Here is a 15,657-nt window from a genome sequence, read left to right as displayed (position 1 = left end):
ATGACGAGTGGTTGTCTTGTGGACAATGAAATACAATCGATAACTTCGATATAATGTATTTACGGTCAAGATACGCTGCACTTTTTTGAAACTAAGGATAACAAAAGAATGATGTCGGAGCCATTAGTAATAATGAGACACCCCAAGGCATAACAACTCTTGGATAGTTCGTGATGATAGTGAAACAATTGAAATACAATAATTTGTATTGTAATTAATCTTTATTTTTTCTAAACTATTTTGTCTATTATATAATAAATTTTTTGTAGCAATTTATTTTGCAAAGTCATCATTTTGATCTTATGAAGTGTTGATTTATCATTAACAAGTTTTAATACATTTTATTGTATTTCACTGATTGCATATGTTGCATCTTTCAATAGATAATTCAAATACAAATAATTATACTTTCAAATATATTAAGATAGATTGGATTCATTAGCTATCTTTCAAATACAGATACAATTTGTTTTGTCATAATTATTTATACACAATCTTAATTAAAATTGAAGTTATAATGAATTTACCTAAATTGTCAAATTGTAGTATGTATTTGTTAATTCATTCAATCTTTATTCATCATAATTGTTTCTCGAGAGTTTCTTTGGTATTTTAATTATCAGATATTAGTTTTCTTTTTGTATTCATTTTAATTAAATTTTGAACTTGAACAGTTTTTATATTTCGTTTTGATCATATTGTATTTAGTCTTCGTAATTATATACCTTGTATTTTATAAATTAAAGACTCATAAGATCAATATAGTTGTATCCGCTGTTACTTCTAGAAAAGTAAATCGATTACACAAGAATAATTTGAAATAATATATTAAAAAGTGACTACTAAATACGTTTTGAAATATAATATTCATTAAAGATGATCTAAACAACGATTACATAAAAATAAAAACAAACAAAATTGTCCAAGACTAACACTTGTTGCCACTATAACAATTGAAATATGGATTACAAGAGTATGGTATGCTGCATTCATCTTGCGGAATTCTAGTTTTCGAGGCAAGCTTCGATTCATCTTGAAGAATTCTAAAAGTAATGTAATCATCTTCTCCAAAAATAACAAATTGAGTCGCATTAAGATTTTTATCATCTAGAAAAATGTGTATTCTACCAACTTTATCAAACTTCGAGAAAAAAATCATTCTCCAAAGCTGCTTATCAACATTTTTTTCCTATCTCGTTCAAATTTTTTTAAATAACAAAAATACCACTCAACAATTTCTGCTGAAACTAAAAACACATGGAACTAAATTCAAGTTTGTGCACAAGGCTCATATGTCAACAAGGTTGAAAACTAAGTTTTATCAGTGAGATAAGGAGTACAAACATAGGGAAACGAACCGGAAATAGAAATAACATGGTCCAATGTTGAGAAGAAAACGAATTCATGCAATTGTTGGGTTATTTCTTTGCCTTTCTCTTTGTCCTCCCACTTTTATTCAATTGAAAATTCCTCAAATTTGTCATCGTCTTCTAATAGATCCATCTTCATGTCTTTAGTCACTGACTTTGGTTGTTCAGTTGCTATTGCTACTTTAGATATATGGAGATAATTGATGGAAAATGTTTTGCTTACTGCTCGATTTTGATTGGAATCTCTATTTCGTTTAAATGTATCTTATCAAACAAATTAAAAATAAATTTTAATTAAAATAAATTGATTAGAGATTTTGTTTTTCAATTGAATCTTGAATATTGATAATGAGAAATTGATCAATGGAGTCGCGGATGAAGTATTTAGTTTTGACTTTTGTAACTAATGAGACTTTCAAGCAATTCTTGTTTTTTTAAAAATTATTCTCTCCCCTAAATTTCTCCTTTCTGTTATTTACAATTGTATTCATTCAATTAAAACAAATAATAAAAACTTAGATAAGATATATAATAAACTGTTTTTTTTGACATTTTTACTAAATATTAAAAATGTTGACAATCAGTCTTATTAAGAGCATGTTTGGCTCAGCTTAAAAACTGGTCAAACTAACTTAAAAGCTGGTTTTTTACTTATTTAGTTGTTTGGCAATACTCAAAATAACTTATTTTAAATTTAGAAAAAAAATTATTTTAAGCCAAAAGTTAAAAGCTGGGGTAGGGGTGCTTTTTGTTTTTTAGCTTATAAGCTGTTTTAAGTTGACCACATTTTTTACCTTTTTGCTCTTAGTATTTTTATAAAATCTCCAAATTACCCACATAATCCTAACATCTCTTTCTTCCATTTTTCCCTTTTCACGTTTGGCAAAGCTGCTGAACTTCTTCTTGTTCTTCCAATTTGAAGTGAAATAAAAATTTATATTCCTTTTATAAATAATTTGTGAAAATAAAGAAATATGTGAATGATAAACAATTATTATTATCTATGGATGAAACTAAAATAAATCTTAAATCGTTCTTTGATCTATTCAAATTATATATCTTTAAAATCTATAGTAAGTTTATATTCCTCTTATAAATAATTTGTGATGAGAAATAAATATGTGAATGATAGCAAAATATAATTATTTTTTACTATAAAATATAAATTAATTACTTTTATTATGTTAACAGCTTTTAAGGATATTTCAGACATTTTAATTTAAAAAATTGTTTATAAACACTTATTTGCCAAACACATCAACAATTTTTATTTAACTTCAGCACTTTTATCCAAACACATAACTGTTTATTTTAAAAATAAGTTTCAACACTTTCAAAAGTACTTTTTTAAAGCTATTTTTATTAAGTTCATCCAAACGGACCCTAAATGTTAAAATATTTACATTCTGAAAAATTTCTCTTCTTTTATTTTCATTTCTACATTTTTACCTTCCATTCACCATCCCACTTGGTAGAGGGGGCACCAACAATAGTTGTTTGAGTTCATTACTCCTTTTCTCAATTTTTGACACATGAATTTATGGGCCCATTTGCTCTTTTTTCTCCATTTCTCCATTTTTACCTTTCATTCACCATCCCACTCAGTTCTACTCCTATTCCTTTTTCCTTTTCTTTATTTTTGTCTTTTTCATTATTTTTCACAAATGCAAAATTTTAAAAATGAAAATGTGAAAGATGACAAAAATATATTCTTCCTATTGGTAATGAAAAAAAAAAAGTTAAAACTAAAAGACAATAAATAATATATTAAGGCATGCACTTATGTACAAAGAAAATAAATGTGGTTGATATGGTTTGATAAAAGTTAATTTATTTTATTTGACTATTTTTTTGTTCACAAAGTTTCTGAGAATATATAATAATCGTAGCTAAATATTAATGAAAATATTATAATTAGAAAAGATTAATCCAACTAAATTTAAGTAAATTTTAGGTATAAGTACCTAAAAACACTTTTTAAATGCTTCAGCTAAATTTAGAAATAAAAAGATAAAAATATTGAAGAGATATTCATAAATAACTTATTTGTCGGAACAATTAAAATGTCTTCAATATTTTTAATAGTATCAAACAAACACAAAACACAAATAATAATATTAAACTAAGTCAAAACTCAAATTAATTGTATTTCATTCACTTTATAAAATAAATTAATTCTATGCACTTATTTTTAATAAATATAAACTATTTATTTAAATGGATCCACAAATTTAAATGTCAAAAATTGAGTGGAACCACATACAATTATTGTTGGTTGGTGGTCTCTACCATCTTATATTTTTGAATAAATTACTCAACTATACAACTTTTTTTACCTTATTTTCTATTATTCCTTATCATTTAAATAAAATTCATTTTTTCTTCAATTTCTTTCACTTTTTAAGATACATCGCTCTAGACAATCACCCTCACGATTTTTTTTCTTTTTTCACGCCTAAAATTACTTCATGATATCACCAATTATCTTCATCACTCATTTGATTTTCAAATCTTCTCTTTTTTTCTTTTCCAGCTCACCAATCTTCTTCTTCAAATTTCAAATCTTTTTTTTTCTTTTCTAGTTCTCCAATCTTCTTCTTCGTTCATGTTTTCTTTATAATTCATCAATTATCAATTTTTTAAATTCTTTTTAGCTTTATCTATACATTTTTTATGTATATGCATGAGATGTGTACAAGCGATCTTCAAAAAGAAGTATTGAATAATACGAAGCAAAACGAACGAAAGAGAATAGATGAATTAGTTGTTTGTGATAGTTCAATGAAGAAGATGTTAATTTGAAATTTGATGTTTATGTAAATTTGAAAATTGATATTCATGAATTTGTTACTTATTGAAATATGAACTGTCAATTAGGAGTTAATCAAGAAAATTAAAACAAGTGCGTTAATCAAGAAATTAAAATAAGTAAAAATAAATTTTATCCAATTTGTTCCTTTTTATGGACAAGAAGAAGTTGTTTACAATGTATAAGATATAATGTATCCGGACGGTAGCTATGTATTCGATTGCCTCCTTCTTTAAAGGATTTTTGTAAAATAGAAAAATAGTATGGATATGATGTAATTTAGATTTTACACTATGTGCAAAAAAATTGTGAATGGAAGGTAAAAATGTAGAAATGTAGATAAAAAAGTACAAATGAGCCCACAAATCCAAGTGTCAAAAATTGAGTGGAGCCTCATACAACTATTGTTGGCTGGGCTTTTTTCATCTTAAACTTTTTTGGTGAATTAAAGGTAAAAATATAGAAATGGTGTAACGACCTGTTTAGTCGTTTTGAGCAGCAGATTTTATTTCTGGAAAAACAGGCTAAGACGACGGAACCCACGACGGACCGTCATGAGCACGACGGACCGTCGAGGGGTCTCGTTTCAAAACACTTAGAAATTCTGAAATTGGGTACTGAAAATCGACTCTCTGAACTTCGTAACGGAATGGCAGGACGGACCGTCACGGGCGTGACGGACCGTCACAGACTCTTTGGTGGAAATTGAGTCTCTGAACCTTGCAACGACCTGCAGGACGGACCGTCGCAGGCACGACAGGCCGTCACAGGTTGCGTAATCCCAGTCTGGGTCGGATTTCTTTACACGTTTTAAGGGACGTTTTGGACTATTCCTACTTTAATTATAAAGTTAGTGGGTTTATATTAATAACTCAATTTCTTGGAGGTTAAAAGAGGTAACCTTAAGTTAATTAGTGGGTTATTATTACCACCTTTTATTCTTAATTATATGCTAATTAGGGTAAAGGAAAGAGGGTTTGAATAAGAAAATTTGAAAGCACAAGAGAGGGAGAAAACGAACGAACAGGGAGAGAAGAAGAACAAAGCTTTGAGAATTTGCTTGCTTGATCACTAGTCTTCGGTGGAGGTAGGTTATGGTTTCTCTTACGATATTCGTAGTGAACTCTTAATAGCGAATGATATGTATTGATAATATTGTAAACCCTGCTATGTGCTTAATTGTATGCTTGCATGAATGTAATTATATAATTGTGATTATATAAGCATGATGAAGTTATTGAATCCCAAATCTTGCAAAATCCTAATCTCTTTGTTAATAATGAGGCCTTGGTATAAAAGAAGGCGTGATGAACTAAAATAATGGGATTGATGATGCCTTGGTAAGAAAGAAGGCGTGATGAATTGATAGAAGGAGATTAGGGGATCGGGTGTCACAAACCGACACGTAGAATTAGGGAATCGGGTGTCACGAACCGACACGTAGAATTAGGGAATCGGGTGTCACGAACCGATACGTAGAATTAGGGAATCGGGTGTCACGAACCGACACGTAGAATTAGGGGATCGGGCGTCACGAATCGACACGTAGAATTAGGGGATCGGGTGTCACGAACCGACACGTAGAATTAGGGGATCGGGTGTCACAAACCGACACGTAGAATTAGGGGATCAGGTGTCACGAACCGACACGTAGATTTAGGGAATCGGGTGTCACGAATCGACACGTAGATTTAGGGGATCGGAGTGTCACGTACCGACACAAGAGGATTAATGAATATTGAGGGAGCGGAGTGTCACGTACCGACACAAGAGAAATAAAGATAATGAATCTTGAAAGATGTTAATATACTCAATCTAATGAACATGATTCCCAAATGAGTATGGTATTGAGGTTTGAGTCCTCATGTGTGAACTTGACGGTAATTGTTAATGATATAGTACTTGTTGTTGCTACATGTTGAGTATCATAGTTGATTTTATGATATTACTTGGTATACATTGATTTCTATTTTGAGTTGGCCGATGATAACTCAGTACCCGTGTTTTGTACTGACCCCCTACTTTTATGTTTTCTTCTTTGTTATTTGTGGAGTGCAGCAAACGTGTCATCGTCTTCAACTCAACCGCAACTCTAGCCAGTCTTCATTTTTCCGGATATCAGGGTGAGCTAATGCTTCTAGCTTGGACTGGATCTCCCTCTTCATGTCTTGATGCCTTGAAGTTCCGGCATGGACTAGCTTTTACTTGTCTTAGCTTTTTAGAATACTCTTAGTTTAGTACTTTGATCATAGATGTTCTTGTGATGATGACTTCCAGATTTTGGGGATAATAATAGTTATTGATTTTATCAATGAGTTTAAGTCTTCCACATTACTTTTGTTGATATTATATTGAAATGTTAAGGTTTAGATTTGGTTGGTTCGCTCACACAGGAGGGTAAGTGTGGGTGCTAGTCGCGGCCCGATTTGGATCGTGATAAATGGAGATAAAAGAGTACAAATGGATCCACAAATTCAAAGTAAATTGAGGGATAGGTGACAAAAAAAGTCTTCAAATTGAAATCGGTGATTAAAAAAAATTGACCAAAGTCAAACTTTTTTAAATTGTGAGGTCTAAAATATAATATTTAAAACTTCTAAACTTTTAAAAATATTCAAAAGAAACTCAATTTCTAATTTCAAAATATTTGAAAAATTTTCCTCTCTTCTGAAATTTCAAAATTCACTCTATCAAAATTTCTTCTCCATATTCTTTTCTTAAATTTCGAAATTCAAAACTTCTTCCTCCATCTTCTTTCTTCTTTCTCTCTCTTTCCAAATTTCTCCTTCTTCCTGTTCATTTCTTTTTCTCTTCTTCCATTTACTTGTTCTTTTTTGTTGTTGCTATCGTTATCGTTTATTATGTTTAGAAAATTTTCCTAGTAACCCTATTTTTGTTTCCTTTGAGATTATAATATCAATCTCATTATTCTAATTTTTCTCAAAATATACTTATAAAGTAAAAACATCTTTTTCTCGCCTTATTAGATGATTTATCAAATTGGAGTACTTCTTTAAAAAAATTATATTTTCTTAAACTATTTTAAATTAGGTAATTTAATTGCATTGAACTTGCAAATAATTTTATGCTAATATCCATACAGTAAAAATAATGGAAAAATAGATTCTCAATATATTTTAGCAATATTCAAACATTAATTGATTGTTTGTCATTATCACATAACTAAAGAATCTCAAATGAATGAATTATTGAAGAAATATTAATTCTTTTGTTCTTAATCACATTAAAAGGAAAATAAAGAAGAAAATAAGAATATAAATACAAAGGCATTTCATAATAGAAAGAAAGATTTAAGTTGAATAAATTATATAATTGTAATATATGTCTTAGGAGAAAATTAAAAAAAAAAAATCAAAAAGAAATTACGCTTGAACATGAAAGGCACTATAACTTTTTTTGAACTTGCATAATTGATTTGTTCAATTGATAAGTGAGAAATTTCATATTTAGGTAAAAATAAATAATATGTAAGCTTATATAGTACTTTTAAGTTATAGAATTTAATATAGAATATCATAATATTAATTCCTGAAACTGAATACAATAATTATTTTCTTTCTGTACAATGAATATACGACACATATGTTTGATATAACAAGAGAAAATAACTTTGGATAAATATAAACAATGTAGTTCGAAACATGTACTCAAAAACAACAATTAATATCATAAGCATAAATTTATGAGTGAAACAATATACCATTATATGTAAAAATACAATAAAATAAAAAGGAATAAATTGAGTCCATTGAATGCACAATGTACCCTTAAAATATTATTCCCCTCCAATATTAGAGGTTTAAAGAATTAAATTCTCTCAGGATGGAACGATTTTATTCACCAACTTATTGATACAAAAACAGTAGTGTCTAAGTCACTCAACAAGAGTAAAGTATACGAATATTTAATTTTGTAGAAGTGAAAGAAGAATATCATATTTTTGTTGTTTTAAAATGAGAGGAAATTCCTCTATTTATAGGCAACAAAGAGTAGTGTGAACAAATGTTTATTGTGTCTTATAAAAAAGATTACAACTATTCGCAATCCTTCGAAAAGTTTACAACCTTTCGTAAAAGTCATAACTTTTCTTAAAGTCGCAACTTTTCATTAAAGTCAAAACTTTTGATAAAACTCACAACTTTTCATTAAAATCACTACTTTTCATAAAAGTCACAATTTTTTTTATAAAAGTCGCAACTTTTCATAAAAGTCATGTTTTCATGAAAAATGAAGACTAGTTCTGAAAATAAATAAATTTAACTAGAATTCTCTTTTATATAAATACTAGGTAATTTATTTGCGTTTTGCGCGGGCATCAAAAATCTTTCTAAGCTTTTGAACAACCATTCCAATAATCGACTAATATAAGAAAAAAAAGAGAGTAAATTTTAGTAGGTTTTTATAACATTTCAATATAAATAAATGTATTTACATTATTACATATCTCAAGAATTGTTAATATATAATTAATGATTAAAAATATCTTGATATGTAATCATTTTTATCTTATACATAATTTACCATAATATATGTCTTATGATATAATTGTCTTGTTAAAATTGAGTGATGTTCTAATGTAGTGATTAAACATTATATTTTTCTATATTTTTATGCATGAAAAATATGGAATCTGATAATTTAATGATTAGGATAACTCTCTTTGGAAAAAAAAATTACGTAAAAATTTTCAATAATCAATATTATTTATAAATAAGTTAAGACCGTTATAAAATCTATACCACAACACAAACAATTTTTTTAAAGACAATCTACTTGTTTGAGGTGACACGTTCACCACTTTTCTGTATAGTTACTTTATTACTCTAACAAAGTTTATAGAAGGAGAAAAACATATTTGAAAACACAACAAAATAATATTGTTGACCCTTTTAGAAATTCCAATAACCTGCTGCTCTGAAGGCCCTTCTACAACCTTCATCAATAAAACTTTACGACTTGTTCAGAAATATTTATATATAATTGTTGCATTATGAAAGTACAAAAAAATGTTAGATTCTAGACTCATGTTAAAGAAATATTCTCGAACATTAGAAAAAATAAAACTTAGTCTAACCTAGATAACTCAAACGTTCAACAATGACTTGGGATATGAAGGACAACAAATCTATGTTAATAGGCATAACTTTTGTAGTTTAAGATATTACTTTTATTCGTAGAAGTTTTTTTTTTCTTTATATCCTTCAAATTAAGTTTGCCGAATATATTCAAAACTTAAACAATTATTTTTAGAAAAGTCGAATGAGAAGGAAAAAAAATTAAAAGATAAGGAAACAACGAAATAGCGAGAAAAAATATACATTAATGGGAGCAGACGGTGAGATATCGAATGATGATAACAAATCATTTCAATCAGAAAAGTTCCTATGTTTTAAAATAATATACCACTGTAATATTAATATTCACTGATAAAGTTTAGTAAAAATAGGAGTTAATATCTTAAAAGATCACTCAATTTTAGGAATTGATCTAGCAAAGTCATTAAAGTTTGTTTTGTATAAAAAATAATCACTCAACTTAGATTTTTATATCAATAAAATCGCTCAACATTAGGAATTGATCCAACAAAGTCACTAAAGTTTATTGGGTATCAAAAAAATCACTCAACTTAGACTTTTATATCAATAAAATCACTTAACTTAGACATTTGTGTTAGTAAAATTATTAAATAAAATTTATCATTATTTTTATTTGTTTCATATAAAATAGACCTTACAAATAAATAAAATTAAGAAAACTAATTTAATTTTTTTATGAGAAACCAAATTATTTGTTAAAATTGACTAGTTAAAACTCAATTAATCAATAAAATCATTCAACTAAATTCATCACTAAAGAACATTTGATATAGCCAATTTTTTTTATGTCATATAAATATGAACCATATAAATAAATAAAAAAAAATTTAAAATGTTATTTAACTTTTACGAACAAACTTAATTAATGAAATACATACTTTTATTAAAGTATGTAAGCATTATGATATTATTATTATCATTTCAAAAAAAAATATTTACACAAAATTGACTAGTAAAAGCAAAAAAATAAGTTGAAAAATTGAAGTTATAAAAAAAAATCAAGATTAACAGTGCCAAAATTATTCTAAGCTTTAATGAAGAAGTACAATAATATATAATATTTTTTATTTTTTTTGAAAAAAAAGTTACAAAACAAAAAAGACAAATTTTAGTAGAGCATTGTTGTTTAATTTTTGCATTATTAAAGAAAAGTTGTCAGTTATAACATATTTAGAAAGTTAATTAAGGTCACAATTTTAAATATTATTTTAGTACTCTTATTCTCTAATGAGTCCTAATTAGATTTGTGAATACAAATTTCATCGATAATTTATTTGTGCTAATTTTCAAAAACATACACTGATGGACCAATAAATAGAACTCCTAATTATTTCTTTTTATTTAGTAATTAGCATATTAAGATAAGTATTTGTTTCACTAGAGAAGTTTCCCATAAAAAAATTAAATTAGTTTTCTTAATTTTATTTATTTGTAGGGTCTATTTTATATGAAACAAACAAAAATAATGACAAACAAAAATAATGACAAATTTTGTTTAATGATTTTACTGACACAAATGTCTAAGTTAAGTTATTTTATTGATATAAAAATTTAAGTTGAGTGATTTTTTTGATACCCAACAAACTTTAATGACTTTGTTAGATCAATTCCTAAAGTTGAGTTATTTTATTGATATAAAAATCTAAGTTGAGTGTTTTTTTTTATATAAAACAAACTTTAATAACTTTGCTAGGTCAATTCCTAAAATTGAGTGATCTTTTTAAGATATTAACTCTAAAAATAGAGGGCAATAACATAAGAACCAAAAAAAACATGGACATACAAAGTTATTAACTTTTAGAGGATTTTTTAAAGAACACAAGTTGCTGATGAAGAAATTATAGAATTGTACTATCTTTTTTTATCGAAACTTTATCAATTTAAGTAGAGAAAAGTTACTTGAATACCCAATTAATGTTTGTTATTTAATTTGTACTAACAAATACTTGTAACATTAATTTTGCATAAACATAAACAACAGTTTTAAACATGTACTCAAAAATAATAATTAACAATATAAGCATAATTTAATGAATGTAAAAACATACCAGGATCTTGAAAAATAGAATGAAACAAAATTAAAAAATTCGAGTCAATTGAATACACAACATATCCTTAAGGAAATTATTTCATCTAGTACCTGATGTTTAGAGTAATAGATCCTCTCAAGATAGAAATATTTTATTCACCAATGTATTGATACAAAAATATGGTGTCAATGGTTCATTCAACATGACAAATATTTAATTGTCCAGAAGAAGTAGAAGACAAAAGTTATTTTAAAATGAGAGAAAAGTCTTATATTTATAGACAACAAAGAGTAGTGCAAACAAATGATTATTGTGTCTTATCAGAAAGGTTGCAACTCTTTAGAAAAATTACAACCCTTCGAAAATGTCACAACTTTTCATAAAAGTGACAACTCTTCACAAAAGTCATGACTTTTCGGAAGGTTATAACTCTTTGGAAAAGTTACAATCCTCCAAAAAAATTATAACATTTCATAAAAGAACACAACTTTTCATAAAAAATGACATTCGCAATTTTTAATAATTAATATATATATGATATGATATGATCATCAATATATTATACTCAGATAAAAATTATTCTAAAGTAGCAAAACTCTCTAGGATGTTGAGGCAACAATATGTACTTCTCTAGTATTTTGGATAGTTATAATTAATTTGTCCGTAATATGTTGTAACATTTCACTTTTTGAGAGTTAAATTATTTGAACATTATGAGATGATATTTTATGGGGATAATGCATAAGTACCTCCTCAACCTATATCCGAAATTCCAGAGACACACTTATACTATACTAAGGTCCTATTACCCCCCTGAACTTATTTTACAAGTAATTTTCTACCCCTTTTTAGCCTACGTAGCACTAGTTTGAAAAAAAAAAAGTCAACCATTTTTGGACCCACAAGATAGTGTCACGTAAGTCGAAAAGGGGTAAAAAAATATTAATAAAATAAGTTCAGGGGGCAATATGACCTTAGTATAATATAAGTGTGTCTTTGAGATTTCGAGCATAGGTTGAGGGGTACTTGGACATTATCCCTATTTTATGATATATTATTTTATCATAGTAATATTAGAATAATAGCATTTTATAATATCACTATTTACTAGACAATTTCTAAATATACGTGAAATTACATCAAATTATTTAAGATATATTATTCAATCAACTTATAACACTAATTTTAATTTCTAACTAAAACAATATACCAATTTCATTTCATCGTTATTATCAAATTGCATTCAAACCATAAATCATACCATAAAACATTATAAAATATAGTATACACATTTCATATATATTTTTGACACCAATTTTATACATATAACATGATAACCTTATTACTATTTTATACATTGTTATTTATCAAGTAAACAATATATTTAATTCATTCAAATATAATTTTAAAATCGTACACAAAAATGATATAAACAATATACCAATTTGTCACGACCCAAAATGGGTCGCGAATGGCACCCACACTTATCCTACTATGTGAGCGAACCAACCAATCTAAACCCCAATCATTTCAACCATATAAATAGAAAAACAATGCGGAAGACTTAAAACTTATTAACAAAATCAATAATCAACTTCTAAAACTCAACTTATCATTATCCCCAAAATCTGGAAGTCGTCATCACAAGAACATCTATCCTTAAATTACTAAAGCTAAGAGTATCTAAGAAACTAAACATAAATAATGGCTAGTCTATGCCAGAACTTCAAGGCATCAAGACATGAAGAAGAAGATCCAGTCCAAGTTAGAAGCTTTAGCTCACCCTGAAATCTGGTGTGACGAAGACTGGCTAGAGTTGCGGTTGAGTTGAAGATGACGGTACGTTTGCTGCACTCCACAAATAACAAAGAAAAACAATTACAAGTAGGGGTCAGTACAACCACAAGTACTGAGTAGATATCATCGGCCAACTCAAAATAGAAAGCAATATATATCAGATAATATCATAAAATCCACTACAATACTCAACAGGTAGCAACAACAAGTATAAGGATCATTGATAATAACGCCAAGTACACCCATGAGGACTCAAGCCTCCACACCATACTCATTTGGGATATAGGTTCTTTTCATTCGAATTTATTAACATAATTTCAAGCTTCATTATCTTTATTCCTCTTGTGTCGGTACGTGACACTCCGCTCCCTTACTACTATGTGCCGGAACGTGACACTCCGATCCCCTAATTCTACGTGTCGGTTCGTGACACCCGATCCCCTAATTCTATATGTCGGTTCGTGACACCCGATCCCCTAATTCTACGTGTCGGTTCATGACACCCGATCCCCTAATTCTACGTGTCGATTCGTGACACCCGATCCCCTAATTCTACGTGTCGGTTCGTGACACCCAATCCCCTAATTCTACGTGTCGGTTCATGACACCCGATCTCCTAATTCTACGTGTCGGTTTGTGACCCCACTCCCCTAATCTCATTCTATTAATTCATCAAGCCTTCTTTTATACCAAGGCATCATCAATCTCATTACTTTAGTTCATCAAGCCTTCTCTTATACCAAGGCATCATCAATCTCATTACTTTAGTTCATCAAGCCTTCTCTTATACCAATGCATCATCATTAACAAGGTAAATTTAGGATTAGAGATTCAATAGACTCATCATGCTTATTCATCACAATTATATAGTCACATCATGTAAGCACACAATTAAGCATATAGAAGGTTTTATAATACTACCCAACACATACCATTCGCTATTAAGAGTCTACTACGAATAGCATAAAAACCATAATCTACCTCCACCGAAGATTAGTGATCAAGCAAGCAAATTCCCCAAAGCTTTGTTTTCCTCTTCGTTTCTCCTCTCTCGAGATCGTTCTTCTCCCTCTTCTCTCTATTCTTTCTATTTTTCTTATTCAACCCTCTTTCTTTTACCCTAATTAGCATATAATTAAGTATAAAAGATGATGAATTAACCCATTAATTAATTCAAGGTTATCTCAACCCTCAAGTAGTTAAATTATTAACATTAACCCACTAAATTTATAATTATAGCAGGAATAGTCCAAAACGTCCCTTAAAACATTTAAAGAAATCAGACTCAGCCTTGGATTATGCAGCCTGTGACGGTCCGTCGTGCCTACGACGGTCCGTCCTGCCTACGACGGTCCGTCCTGTTGCTTCCGTCACAGAGTTCAGAGACTCAATTCCTTGAAGAGTCTGTGACGGTCCGTCGTGCCCACGACGGTCCGTCCTGCCATGTCGTCACGAAGTTCAGAGAGTCGATTTCATTACCCAAATTTTAGAATTCTAAGTGTTTTGGAACGAGACCCCCTCGACGGTCCGTCGTGGGGTCCGTCGTCTCAGCTAGTTTTTCCAGAAATAAAATTTGCTGCTCAAAACGACTAAACAGGTCGTTACACAATTACAAATTGATTTTATATGTTTCTTTTTTTTAAAAAAGAAATATTAAATTAAAAAAGTTATAAACTTTATTCAATCCTCAAAAAATTATTATGTAATATGAACAAAAGAATATTCATCCAAAAAACGTCATAATCAAAATTTACTATACACAATCAAATTCTGAAAAATTTCCTTGATAACATCATTGTTTTTTTTTTTTTTTAGTTTGAGTAGTATAACAATACGAATAAAAAATCATAGAACACTAACATGAAGGATCCCATTTACCATCATTTTTTATTAATATTGATGAGAAATAGTCAATTACAATAAAATCAAGATTATTGAACAAGCACGAATTGAAACTAGTCGTGAATGAACACAATTACATAAAAAAATTTGAGGGAAAGAGAAACGATTGAAAAAAATATATCTATTTTTTGAATTAATTTTTTCAATTTTAACTGATTGAGTAAAAAAAAAAAGAAAATTGACAGAAAAAAATTAAAATGAGAGAGAAACGTTTGAAAATAAAATAAAATCTGATTTTTAAAATTAATTTTAACTTATTGAGTAAAAAAAGGAAAACAAACATTCTTATTTTAATTTGATTCTCCTAAATTTTATGACATCAATTATCCTTTATATATTCAAATTAATGACTATAACTATATCCATTTTTTTCTTTTTATGATTTTTAAAAAAAACATTTTTTATCATTATTCTAATAATAATAATAATAAAAATAAAATGTTATAATCTGAAAACTTTTATTGTTATTAACTTGAAATTTTTATTATACTTTCATAACTTGAAAATATCAGTCTTATATGTGTCAAGTATGAAATTTTTACAATTATAAATATATTTATAATTTTAAATTGATCCAATCAAAATATGTTTCTTTAAAAATTATTATCTTGAGGTGATCATATCTAACATAT

Source organism: Solanum lycopersicum, chromosome 1 (genome assembly GCF_036512215.1).
Source record: "Solanum lycopersicum chromosome 1, SLM_r2.1".
NCBI lineage: Eukaryota > Viridiplantae > Streptophyta > Magnoliopsida > Solanales > Solanaceae > Solanum > Solanum lycopersicum.
Note: the sequence above shows the minus strand (reverse complement) of the source record.